This window comes from Octodon degus, unplaced genomic scaffold (assembly GCF_000260255.1).
Source record: "Octodon degus isolate 3935 unplaced genomic scaffold, OctDeg1.0 scaffold00208, whole genome shotgun sequence".
NCBI lineage: Eukaryota > Metazoa > Chordata > Mammalia > Rodentia > Octodontidae > Octodon > Octodon degus.
Window position 1 is genome coordinate 1,096,544 of NW_004524784.1, and position 13,793 is coordinate 1,110,336.

At 37.8% G+C, this 13,793-nt stretch overlaps 1 pseudogene; it reads right to left on the bottom strand.

Annotated features, from left to right (window-relative positions):
- Positions 1 to 6,850: 6,850 nt before the first annotated feature.
- LOC111813637 lies at positions 6,851 to 8,389 on the bottom strand (annotated as a pseudogene).
- Between the last annotated feature and the right edge of the window lie 5,404 nt (positions 8,390 to 13,793).

Sequence of the window (13,793 nt, forward strand, 5' to 3'; positions counted from 1 at the left end):
AGAAGAAGAAGAAGAAGAAGAAGAAGAAGGGAAGGAAGGAAGGAAGGAAGGAAGGAAGGAAGGAAGGAAGGAAGGAAGGAAGGAAGGAAGGAAAATCAGAGGGTTGGGGAAATAGCTCAGTGGTGTAAGTGCCTGCCTGGCAAGCTCAAGGACCCAGGTTTGATCCTGCCCTGGAATCCAGATTGTGTTGTGCTGGCCACAGAAACCTGGCCCATGGTTGTAATCCCAGCTCTGGGGAGGCTGAGACAGGAGGATCACTAGGAGTTTCAGCTGCATAGCGAGACCTTGTACCAAATACATACATAAATAAAAGATTTTTACAAGTTAAAACCTAAAAATACAAGTGAAAAATTTAGTAAGAATTGAGTGAGGAAAATTATTCAAAATGTGTGTTCTCATACAGATTATAAAGATGGAAAATAATGCTCAAAGTCCCTCAGTTGCCTGCTAAGATTTCTTTCCCTTTAGTATAACTCCTATCTTGTCTATTTTGTTTTTATTAAATTGATTTGCTAGAGAGAATGTCTTGCCTATCTGTAGTTTTACCCCATATTTTCTCATTTCTCTGACTTTAGTCTTACAGCTTTTCTGGCTAGGACGACTCTGACCTTCATCTGCTCTTGTGGAAGTCCTCCAATTTCAAGAGTAGACCAAATTCTGATTCCTTCCAGAATGTATCCTTAATCCTCCCCACAGGAAGCTGCACTCTAATTCAGTTTCTTTTTGACTTAAATTTGCAATTTTCCTACATCATATGGTATTAAAATTAATTCAGTGATATTTGTAGTTTGTCTTGTGTCTATTTTGTCTTGATACATTGAGATATTCCTATTACGAGAGTCCTGTTTCTTTATGATTTTGTTTTGTTTTAGACATCATAAAGGATGACTGATCTTTGACTATTAGATTAACTGAAAAATTATGAAGTAAATTTCAACTCAATATTGAATAGAAATCCACTGTATAATGTTGTACACAATAGCAATTGCAGACACACTATTTAAAACATGGCTTAAAGACATACCTCATTTTTATTATTCTGGTTCAACTGTGATTCATGAGGTTTCTTTTTAAGATAGTTACTAATGTACAAAATGCTAAAGCCAACAATTATCAGTCAGTCCTGATTCATTTATGGGATTATATGATATTTTTATATTTTAAATAAATTATTGTTAGTCATGAAGCTTTTATGACATGTTGGAGGATGGAATACTTCCACTTTATTTTTAGAAAGAATGTTAGATTTGAAGACAAAAACATAAGAATCAGGAAATGGCATTAAATATTAATGCCATGAAGCTCAAGGGAGTAACTCCTTGATTCCCTGCTGGACAACCTTTGGAGGAGTGGATCTGTTAGGCTAAGAAATGATTTTTTTCTTACTTCCTGATGAACAACAGGCTGGAAAGAATTTATTTTGAATTAGAGGGAAAAAATTCCAGATGACGATCATAGAAAAATTGCTCTGCGTGAATTGTACCATGTGAGCCTAGATTTGACAAGTACCTCATCCTGAAGCTGAAACTCAGGATAACACATGTATCACTGTCTTCGCTTTGTCTGAAAGATAAATGTTTGTATATGAACAATAATATTGACCACATGAACATATATGTATCTATCTATCTATCTATGTATCTATAGACTATTTTTACTATATTATACACATACAGTTTATAAATACATGTACTATTTATTAATATAGGTAATGTAATGCATATATAAAATAAAACATACAATGGTAACAGTAATTCATGGACTACTTAGAAACAATATTATGTTTCTATATTCCTAGTCATTTTTTAAAGAAATTACTCTTTTTTCAAAAACTTGGTATGCTGCTGCACATCTGTAAGCCAGAACTCTGGGAAGCAGAGACATATGGTCTCTACATTTGAGTCCAGCAAGGACGCATCAGTGAGACCCTATCTCAAAATTATAAATAATAATGCTGAGCTTATAGCTCAGTTCAAAGGCCATGAGTTTAATGAACAAGACTCAAAATATAGTATAATTTTAAGTTATCTTTGCTGACGTTTCCATTCACTCAGAGATGTTCAGCATTCAAATATTTACCAGTTCAAATGTGTCAGAGAGATAGATGGAGCACTGCACAGCCTGAATCTGGCCATTTTGTTCTCAAGGGCTAATAACGGAGTCTACTTTTCTGATTTTCTCCCCTGCCTGAAACACATACATTGTTGGCTGGAAAGCATCCAGACCTCTGTGGTCTGAGAAATAACACCAGAACATGACCCTGCTTCCCCAAATCACCAAGTATTACAAAAAGTTATTGTTGCAAATAAATGAATGCAACAGCATTAATGGCATTAGGTATGTGTTCAATAAATATTTCCTACATTGATGGATAATTGATCAAATGTTGAAATATTATTTATCCTTTCTTTGATAACTAATGAGGAATTAAATAAATTGATAAATTACAAAATGTAATAGCGAATTAACAGTCCTAATTGAATAATAAACCACAATGGTAAAAGAATACATCAATAAAATAGAAACCAGGAAACTTTTTAAAAATGTCAACCTCAAGGGCTGACCAACTAACTCAGTGGATTAAAGTGCCTGTAAGCTGGCGCAGGGGCCAGGGGTTCGATTCCCAGGCCTGCCGTGCTGGCCTGGCCCCCGGAGTGCTCTGAGATGGCAATTGAGACTGGGTGTGGTGGTGTGCACCTGTAATCCCAGCTCTTGGGAGGCTGTAAATTGGAAAATCACTATGAGTCCAATCTAGTAGTAAGACCCTGAACACCCTGTAGACCCTTCACTAAAGTACAAAAACAAAACCAAAGAAAAGAATAAAAGTATCAACCTCTCTAATATACTTGATAACCTAAAATTTAGTAAATGAAGTGCTCATCCATTTCAACAGAATGTTCAATTTTTAAAAAGCATCTTAATAGCATGCAGGACTATTTTATATGGAAAAGAGTGTTTAATAATATAGGCAGAAATTGGGGAAATTTTTATTCTTATCTCAACAAGAAACTGTGTGTACCTATATCAGTCTTCATTTTTCAATCAAAAGCTTAATCAAAGTAGGAAACATGAAGTTTAAAAAAAAAGCTGTTGAAAGAAGTAAAAAGCCCATGAATGAGTCTTTTCTGCTAGTTAAACATGATTGACATATATGGAGAGCCCGTGCAAGGTTCAAACTATCTAGATCCAACTTCTGTATCTTTCTGATTATGATCAGTTCAATTCTGATTTGATGTTACTGCTGTATCCTTCCACATGTACATAACTTAGCTTATATCTTCATAATTTAACTGCTTGGTCTGTCCAAAAATCTCTGAAAACAGGTGTTATTTAATAGAACAAGATAACTCACACAACTCAATATAAATCATGTTTAATTGTTTCTATTAAGAAGAAAGAGGGGCCGGGGAGATGGCTCAGTAGGATAAGCGCTTCCCTGGCAAGCGCAAGGACCTGAGTTCAATCCCCGGTTCTGAAAAAAAAAAAAAAAAGAAGATAGCAATTAGACTAACAGTAAGTATGTATTTTTATGCATTTATTAAACTTTTTTAATTTTACTTTTTTATAGGTATTTAGTACAGGGTATCACTACACAGATCAGACTCATACTGATTCTCCTGTTTTCAGCCTCCCAAGTGCTGGGATTATAGGCATGCATCACTACCCCCAGTCTCAGTAGCCATCTCAGCAACCCAAGGGACAGAGCTAGCACGACACCTCAAGGATATAATTCCATTCCCTGCACCTTCCTAAGCACGCACTTTAGTCACTGAGCTATCTGGCTGTCCCAGGGATATGTTTTTAAATGATGAAATAATCATGTACAACCCTCTAAAGTTTAGGTTAATACATTTATTCATATTTCTCAAAAATTATTATTAAGTTAAACATAGATATATTTGTCTTTGTCTTCAGAACTGGAGCTCTGCTTCCTGAGTAAGCTGTGATATTCACTGGTCTATTTGATTACAGAATAGAGGTCATGTAGACCTTCTACATGAAGGGTCTCTGATAGGTCACCATAGCATCCACTTGAGAGAGAGTTTCCCTTCCCAGGAGAGAGGGAACAGGCGTTCCCAAAGTGTTTATGAAACTTGACGCCATTTTCTCACACAGATTGCCTAAAATTCCTAGATTTCTTTTAATTATAGGTACTGCTCATGTATAGTGGAGAGATTACTTTTTACTTCCCTTTCTCAAACCTTCCCTGCTTACAGAAAAATCTATCTAATAATTGGTTGATGCTGAAACACAAGCTCATAATTTCTATCAGTAAAACATTTCCCAGCCAGAAGACTGTTACTGACTTTGTCTCCAAACCAAGACTATTATGCTGGTCACATCATGTGAGAGATTCTTTATTTCCTCTGAAACTTATGCATTTGGGAGAAGAGAACATAGCATAGGAGAGGCCAAATCAGATGTCAGTTCATTGAATATCAACTGAGGATAATGAATTTAACTCTTGGAGAACCATTTTCCTTTACAAAATGTATGCTAAGAGCCATGTAAAAGATGAGTTAAGAGAAGAATATATATATATATATATATATATATATATATATATATATATATATATATTCTTCTGCACAGCACAGCAGCATTACCTTAGGCCAAGTACATGGCTTGGTCCTGTGTTGCATGTAGCCGAGACCATACTACACTGGCATATTGGACAAGGAACTGCAACACCATCTGGAAATGATGAAGCACAGGTAAGTATGTAATCTGCTAGAGTTTCTCTGGGTTTCAAGCCTCATGGAAAGAAAGACATGACCAACAATCACTCTAACTTTGCAGACTTTTATGTATTTTTCCACCTTCACATAAGTTTTAGATTATTTTGGGTTTATGAAGGCAAAGAAAATCACATGTATGAAATTTCAGTCATTTGTAGCAGTATCAGTGTTTGTGGTTCAGCAGGAATCCTCTGTAAGTTTGGCAAACATGGATGAAGAGCACAACTATTAATTGTGGGGGCATCTTAATATATACTTTTTCTTGAACTTTTTTCAAGTCTTCACCATGTACATGTAGTGGAAGAAAAAAGAAGACCCTGAGAATAGGGTTTTTCCTTTTCCCCTAAAATCTGACATTTCTTTTTGATTACATTATTCATTGCCCAGCACCATCTTTCTTGAGTCTTTTGGGGGCTCCGTAGTGGTGTCATAGTTTCAAGTACCCTGAACAAGTGTCCACCAGCATGCACACATATGTAGGTATACACATGCACATATAAATGCACACATGAATTCTTAGATTCCGGTAGTATCTGTGTTCCCTCTATTATTGCAGCATATCTGTGACTAGCTATAGTTACTCACTTTGAAGATAATTATTACTTTCTACTTGGCATCTGTGCTCAGATACTTATCAGATTCCACATTGGATCTAATTTCTGGAAAATTCAGTTTCCGTGGTTTTTGCATCTTTTGTTTGATTTGTAATGTTCCACCCAAGCACAGCAATCTGACAAGCCAAACAGTCCTTCCTGGCTCATACTGGCTGTGTGCTGTCATCCTACCTCCACCTGTGCCAAGACTCTTTTTCCTGTAGTCAAACCTGAGACCACATTGCTATTTTCCAGGAATATATAAGCAGTTAGATATATGCAAATGAAATAAGAACATCAAAATGGCTCTCCTTTGTTCACTTATAAGACATGATTTTTAAATTTGAAAAATTAATATTTGTATACTTTATGTAGGGCTCTTGGGGAGAGACAGAACTTTGATTCAAAATGAACTCAAACCAAGAGTTCTTGTGAGTTGCAGTAAAAGTCTTTTCCTTCAGGTTTTCTTTGTGACATTTCGGAATGTTGTTAATGACATATCTGCCAGATATGATTAAAATTTTTATGGACATGCTATTTCTTATAAAGAGCTTTTTTAACATTGGTATCACCAACTCTGGCAGTATTCATTACAGCTTAATTTTTTCCCTTTGAAACTAAAGTTTCATGTGCATATCATTTTCTTTACAAAACAATCAATGTTGCTTTCACTAAACATATTAATCATAAAGATAAAAATCCATCAGATTATCCTTGGGCACCACAGGCATTCACTGAGCTGATATGAAATTCAATAGAATGCTTCATTGAATTTCACTAGAAATTATCAGTATGAAATAACTTTTCTTGCTGTAAGAAACATATTTTCACAGCTATCTAAATGTAACTGAACAGTGGGGCTTTAACGCACTGGAAGAACTGAAGAACCCTCACAGTGTCATTCATTTGTTGGACCTCCATGTGTAGGACATGGAAAGGTGTATCTGTAGAGTGCTGTCTTGGTTACTGAAAATGTTAAAGTTAGTTTACAGCATCAATCCCAAAATCTCTTATCTCAGGTAGAGTTTAAAGAATTCTGAAAGTTTTTTTTTTCAACACAATGAAAGGTTTTATTTGCCACCACTCTGTAGGTAGTAGTAAGCTTTCTAATTAGAATAGTCCTTTTAAAAAAAAAAAAGACAAGAATTGTAGTGTTTCCAAAAAAACCTACAAGTACATAGAAAGGACTGTAGAGTTCATCTCAGAACAGTATGGAAGCAATCGCAGCATTTACCTATCCAAGTGTCATTGTCCTGTGGCATGGGAATTGAATCTGACCTATGCTCACACTCACCGCTGAAATGGGCCACTACTGAGGAAGTCGGAAGGTAAGGTTCTTCAGGAATATCTCCTGCTCTGAAAAAATGTCTCTGTCTCAGCTTCTACTACAGAAAACTCCAAAGATCTCCAAGGCCACTCTGTCCTCTACTCCCCAAATTTGCTGCTGGCAACTTCCAAAGCCATTTGATACCATTTGGAATTGATTGTGCTGTTTCTCTATCTCTGTAAAAATAAGTTTCACTTATTCTGTGTTGAGAATTCCAAGTGGGAGAGAAGCATCCTATCTTCCACAAGCACAGTGTCCATCCCAAACCGGGCAGGGCACTGCTTCACTGTGGCCAGGACACTCAGCAGCCACTGGTCCATGGCATCCAGGTGAGGGTCTGAGAGCACAGGGGAGATGGGATAATGGACCATCTTGGATTTTAAGGCAGACTTTAGCACTCCATTCTTTAGGTAGTTCAGTCTGTTCCAAGTGGAAACCCGAATGATGTAACACTGATAGAGAGGGGCAAGAATGCTTCTCTCCTCCAGTGAAGGGTTTCCAAAGCTTTTGTCATTAATGAGAAGGATGAGCACACTAGCACCATCATCATCTTGAAAGCTCTCATAGAGATGGTGCTCAGCACTGCCAATCAAGTAATCAAAGACAGAGGTCAATGATGTCAATGATGTTCAAGAGGCGTGGGCCTGAGTCATATGGAGATTTTTTTCACAGCATCACAGTAACTCTCATCATACTTCTCCCTTGCCAGTTTGCCTCCTGGGTAAATTCTGCCCAAGGAGTGTCAGTGTTTCTGCAGAGCCCATACATCTGGAAGCTAAAGTGTGACAGATTCCTCCATCATGTTTCCGTCGGCACATGCTGGCTCTGTTTCTGGGCAGTAATAACACTTCCCATAGAACCAAATATAGTTTCCTACAGTTAGGAAGGTGCTCAGCAGCTGCTCCATGGCAACAGGCTTGATTTCTGTCCTAGAGTAACAAATCTTCCAAGCACCAAAGGAGCATGTCAGAAACCCAGAATCCTGTCCAAGTGAAAGGTTGCTACTTCTGCATTGTGTCTATCATAACCGGCACATGGCTCCCCTTCCACCACATAGTCTCTATGCTTAGGTTTGAAGACAACTTTCTGTTCTCCTTCAAGGATCAGTAAGGCTTTCAGCTGTGTCCTTTTGTAACCCACAGTAGCTTGGTGATTCTCTTGGTGGCCAGGGCATGCATGATTGCCCCCGGTTCTGGGGTCTCTTCAGAGCACCACCCACTGAACTGCAGTCTCCTAAGGAGAATGTAAGGTGTGGTGCAACTTGGGGGCCAGCTCTACTCTCAAGCCAGTCATCATTCGGTGAAAAGCTCTCTGATCCTCCTGGTTGGCAGCTGTTGTATCTAAGTAATCAAGGAGGAAAACTTTGGTGAAGATAATGATGACAAGGATTATTGCTAGACACACAACTAGCTGCTTTAGCTTCGTGTTGATTTCTTTTTCTTCCCCCGACAGAATCTCTTGCTCGCTTATCTAGGAGAGCAGGTGGTGATGGTTAGCAAGGAGATTCCATGTTCCATTTCTTCACTAAAGTGCCTCCACAACTTCTTGATAAACCAGTTGATGTGAAACTTATTCTTGGTGGTTAACCACTCCGTTCCTGTCCGGCCTTAGACTAGCTCCATGGCCTCCCATGTGGTGCGGTGAGACACAGTGTGGCCCTGGCTGCCCCCTCGGCCTCTGGGGAGGGGCAGCCCTGTGCTGCTCTCATGGCCCCCAACCACCTTCTCCATTGCGGTTCCCACCCACCTCACCTCTCCCCCAGGTGGGCCAGCCGTTTCACACCCAAACCCTTGCCTCCTCGAACACTGACTGTTTAAAGTTTTTATTTTCCTTCTTCCTAAATCTATTACCTAACAAAAATATTAAGCTTATTCTAAATCATTTCTATACAACATTCTTTGCAAAATTTCTTTATATGAAATCCCTTAGTGTTTGTGAAACAGTGGGTAAAACCATAGCATCCATAGGAAATGAATGATCATTCAATTTACTAAGCTATAGAATTATGATCAAGTATATCTGAAAAATATCTTCTATTTAAAAAAAGTTTCCTGGTTTCTATTTTATTGATCTGCATTTTTTTCTCTCGTGGCTAATTAAATCAATGGAAACAGTTAGTCAATGCATTCTGCAACTTATCTATTTTGTTCAAGGCTCCCCAGTAGTTATCAACAAAAGCATAATAAATTATTGATTAACCAATCAATTAATTACTGATTCATTTTCTTCAATATAAGAAATATTTATTGAACAGAGACTTATAGGCATTATTTCAGTTGGGCACTAAGATGCTACTGGATTGTATTTTAAAACTGAGGTAAAATTTCTCAACTGTATGTTGGAGCATCTGGAGTCTATGTTAAATCAGAGCTTTAATCAGGTAAAGACCTGCTAAAGATACTGTTGGACAGACATAACTGAAATTACTTGATATATAATATAGGTTTGATTATGAGACTTTTAGACAAGAGGAAAAAGTCTTATGTATAATTTCCAGATAATAGTTGGAAATCCACTCCCATGATCTTTGCTGATGTAAACATATTTGGTAGGACCTAAGTGAGTGATATTAACTTTATTTTTGAGATAGCCCTGAATCCCAGCCACATATACAAAAAGTGAACTACTTTAGAGCTACATGTGAGATATGCTTTATTGCTGGCTCCAGCTAACTTGAGCCATTCCTTAAAAGCAAAAATAAATACATCAATCAATCAATCAATCAATCAATCAAGCTTTTATGGGAGTCTCTATCATCTTTCTGTCCCCATCATCAGGATTGTGTGAGACCCTGGTTAGATGGAGCTTGAGAAATGTTGACTTAAAAAAAGGTAAAGCAAACAACAGATGCCCTTTTGATTTTTAACAAATCAAGTCAAAATTAATTGACATCTTTGAGTGTTTTTCTTTCCTTCTCCCTGTCCTGCTGACATTTCTGTCTCTCTTATCTCTCTTTATTGCTTGTTCATCCTTCCTGTTTTAATTGCATTCCTTTAGGCAAAAGAGGACACTGTCAGAACAGACTGCTGCTTCAGGTTGCTTTCCTGGAGTAGATTTCAGTTTTGTACTAAGAATGTGATCAGTCTCCTACAGAGTAACCTTCCAATGTAATGAATAATAACATGCATGTTCAAAGATACTAACATAGTCAGCACTGGTATGACACACTGGATGTTTCAGGCATCACTGACTTTGTACTTCAAGGTCATTGTCTTAAATAACCTGACTAAACAGCTTACTGGACACAGAGGAATGGACCAATGTGTGTGGTCAGTGCTCCAAATATCTGTCAAATTATTATGTGTTCTGAATGTTGGGATTCTATGTTTTAAAAGGGATTTGGAGACATTGAAGACAGAAATTCTAAGAGAAATAAACTAAATGAGTTACAGTCTGAATATAGTTCTAAGATATACTAGTAAGTATGTCTATATCTAGATATACTCTTCATTTAACAATCAAGCTCTGTCTTAACAACTAGGTTGTTGCATGAATTGGTCACTAAATGAGGAAATGTACATAGTGTGTAACTTACAATAGTCAGAACAAACAAGTAGTCAAAGGAAACTCCTACTAATGACTTTACTTTTCTTTGCATAACCCTTACTGAAGTACTGTAATGTATAACAGAACAGAAAATTACAAATTGTATTATACATTACTCCATAAATAAGCTTACTGTCCAAAAGGAGACAATATGGCTATAAAACACAATATACAGATTTATAAAAATGGACAGGATTTAAGTCCAAATATGGCACTTCGATCATAAGATCTGAATAGTCATTAAATCGATAGGTCATTAAACCAATGGTAGAGGGGTGTATGTTTGTGTGTATGTATGTTTATGAAGTGTTCATGTGTAGCTCAACAGCAATACTGGTATTTAGCAATAAATAATGTGTGGCATAGGAATGAGTTATATATTATGGAATTCTTAGTTTCACACCAAGATAAAATCATGCAGAAAGTATAGAAAACTTCTGTATAACACACACACACACACACACACACACACACACACAGCCTGTCCACATGTCAGTATCCAAAGTGGACTACTATATTTGTTACAGATGAGACTATGAACTTTTCCTAACATATCATTATCACCCACAGCTCATTGTTTCAATTAAGATTTCTCTTGGAATGACAATTCCTTAGGTTTGGAGGATGGTATGATAGCATATATCCAATTAGGTACCACATAAAACAGTTTTACTTCTGTATAGATCTGTCCTTCACTTCATTCCTCTTCACCTCTCTCCTACTCTGCCCATCTCTTGGCAGCCGTGAACCTTTACACTGTCACCATAGTCTTGGTTTTGCCAAAATGTCATGTAGCTGAAACCAGACAGTAGGTGGCTGGTCAGGTTGCCTTCTTCCATTTAATGATAGGAATTTAAGTTTGTGTTGAGATTGTTCATACAACTGAAGGAATATTCTCCCATTTTACAAAGTGAGAAATTTTACCTTTAAAAAATAACTCCAGAAGTGACTCTCAAGCAAAAATATCCATCGGAATTGCTATTTTTAGGAAATGCTCCTAAGTATTGGTTCTTCTTAAATGCACGTGGCAGGGTACATTCAAGGCAAAAGAAAAACACCACACATTTGAATCCTGGGGGAAGATATTTATACTGTAAAGACATGGATATACTTTGCAGTAAAATACTGAATTTTTATTAGGTTATAACAAGAATGAAATACTGAGCTGACTGCTTAGAGCTAGAAACCTACCTAGACTTCCCTTGGGAGTGAAATTCATGTTCCTCCCATTTCAGGATTATTTCAGTGAAAAAAATTGAGAAGTAATTCAGAGGAGATTTAATTTAAAACAAGGTACATTTTGATGGTTGACTAGTACTTCAGATTAGATTCCCCAGGACACTATCTCTGAGGCAGATTCCTGTGTAGAAGGTTTATTGGAAATTCTCCCAGGACCTTCCCCTACAAAGCAAGGAAGGAAACAGAATTGGGGTGGGCATTGGTGAGTGCGATACAGAGGCAACAGGGGCTTAGGCCAATGCCAAGGGCAGCTCCACAGCCCCACTGGCCCTTTGTAGGTGATGCACTTCAAAGTGCAGTACCTCAGCCTTCCTAGCCTCAGTTCATCAAATAAGGCGATGGCTATACCTAGGAGTATGTGTAACTTAGGAGAGCAGTGACTAGACCTAGATTTAGCTGTGAGCTGTCACCACCCACCCACAGCTGGTGGGAGAAGACACCTTTATCCTTTAGGAACAATCTCAGCAGTCTAAGACAGAGTTCACTATAGAATGTCCAAGACCACAGGCTTATTTTTATTTATTTATTTATTTATTTATTTATTTATTTATTTTTGTATTTTAGGGAAGGATCCACAGGGTGTTCAGGGCCTCACTACTAGATTAGACTCATAGTGATCCACGTGCTTACAGCCTCCCAAGAGCTGGGATTGCAGGCATGCGTCACCATGCCCGGTCTCAGTTGCCACCTTAGTGCGCCCCGGGGGTGGCGCCAGCAGGGCAGGCCCAGGGATCAAACCCCCAGCCCCTGCTTGCAGGCACTTTAATTCCCTGAGCTATTTGGCCAGCCCAACTACAGGCTTATTTTAAAAGAAGGTCCCGGAACAAATAGTTTGAAGTACTTTTAGATAAAAATGATTCTGAGAATGTAATGTAATTACCACCTTCAATGGCAAAAGAGAGTTGCATTTTGGCTATCTACTGTAAGGAAAAATATAAATGAATACACGTGCACACAAACATTGTGAATGGAGCCTGGGAAGGATGAGGAACCTGTGTTTGTTATGGAATAAAAAAAAATTGCTTTCCTGGTTTCTTTTTTTTTTTTTTTTTAATGTTAGAATCTTTCTGTGCTAGAATTTTATTGCTGGGACACAATGTTTAGCACACACAACTGAAAGGAGGAGAAATTTAATTTCAATGTGTGTGTGACCTTCAGTCAGCTGGCTCAAAAACAGAAACACGAGGATGGCCAGGCCTCGGAGAGCCAGGCTGCTTAGTTCACGGTGGCAGCAAAGCGGACCATAGGGGTAACACCTAAGAGGAAGGGCAAGAGACAGGCGCGTGCCTGAAAGTCAGACAGACCTCTTTCACCCCCAGACACACCCAGTTGTGCACTTTATTAATTCTTTGAGAAGTTCCCAAACCAATCATATTCACCAGAAGCACATTATCTTAGGTCAGTAATAGTTACCATGGAAAAGTTGCTTCTAGATTTTCATTATGTTCTCAGAGTTGATTCAGCTGTTTCAACTTTTGGTCAGTTAGTGAAGGTAAAATTTTAATGCATACACTCTTTTTGAGAAAGAAAAGAAAATTTGGAATGTCTGCCCTTTCTTAAATGTGAGATTAATTTAATGAAAATATTGAACAGAAACTATTTGACCATGGTTATGTATTAAAAGAACTATAAAGATGTAGGACTTACAAAAGCTATAACAATTTAATTCCTTTTTACTTTCTTAGTTTGAATTTATAATTTGTGCACTGGAATGCTGCAACTGTAGTGAGCACTGAGGCCTCAGACAATTAGATTAGAGCATGTACTGATGCCTCACAGTGATGTGTTTTCTCTTCCCACGTCTCAGGTACATGACTTTAGTCCTAAATTCAGGGTCAAAGTGCATCCTATGTGTACTGTATCTCCATTGTTGAGTGAGTGGGAGGGAAGGCACCTTGCAAATCTCATTTTCAAAATTAAATCTACTCTACCATCTTTATGTATAAAATATTCCTATACAAGCCATACATAAAAGAAGTTTTATGTTTTGCTGTATTAAGACTTGAATCCAGAGCCTCCCACTGACCATGCCTCAGCCCTTTCCATTGTGTTTTAAAGATACTATATCACTGGTTTGTTGTGTGAATTTGTGACCCTCCTACCTCAATTTCCTAAGAAGCTGGCATTGTTTAATAAAACACCTGGAAAGAGTGGTTTTAAATGATGAAGAAACTTAAACTATCTCTGAACATGTCCTCATTGCACTGATTTTTTCCTTGAATACACTCACAAGTCCACCAATAGCCATTACAGACACAGTGTAGAGTGTAAGAATAGCTGCATTAGAAATGTTCTGGCAATTTAGTGCAGTCTTTTGTACTCAAATCTACTCTCTGACCTCTACAAACA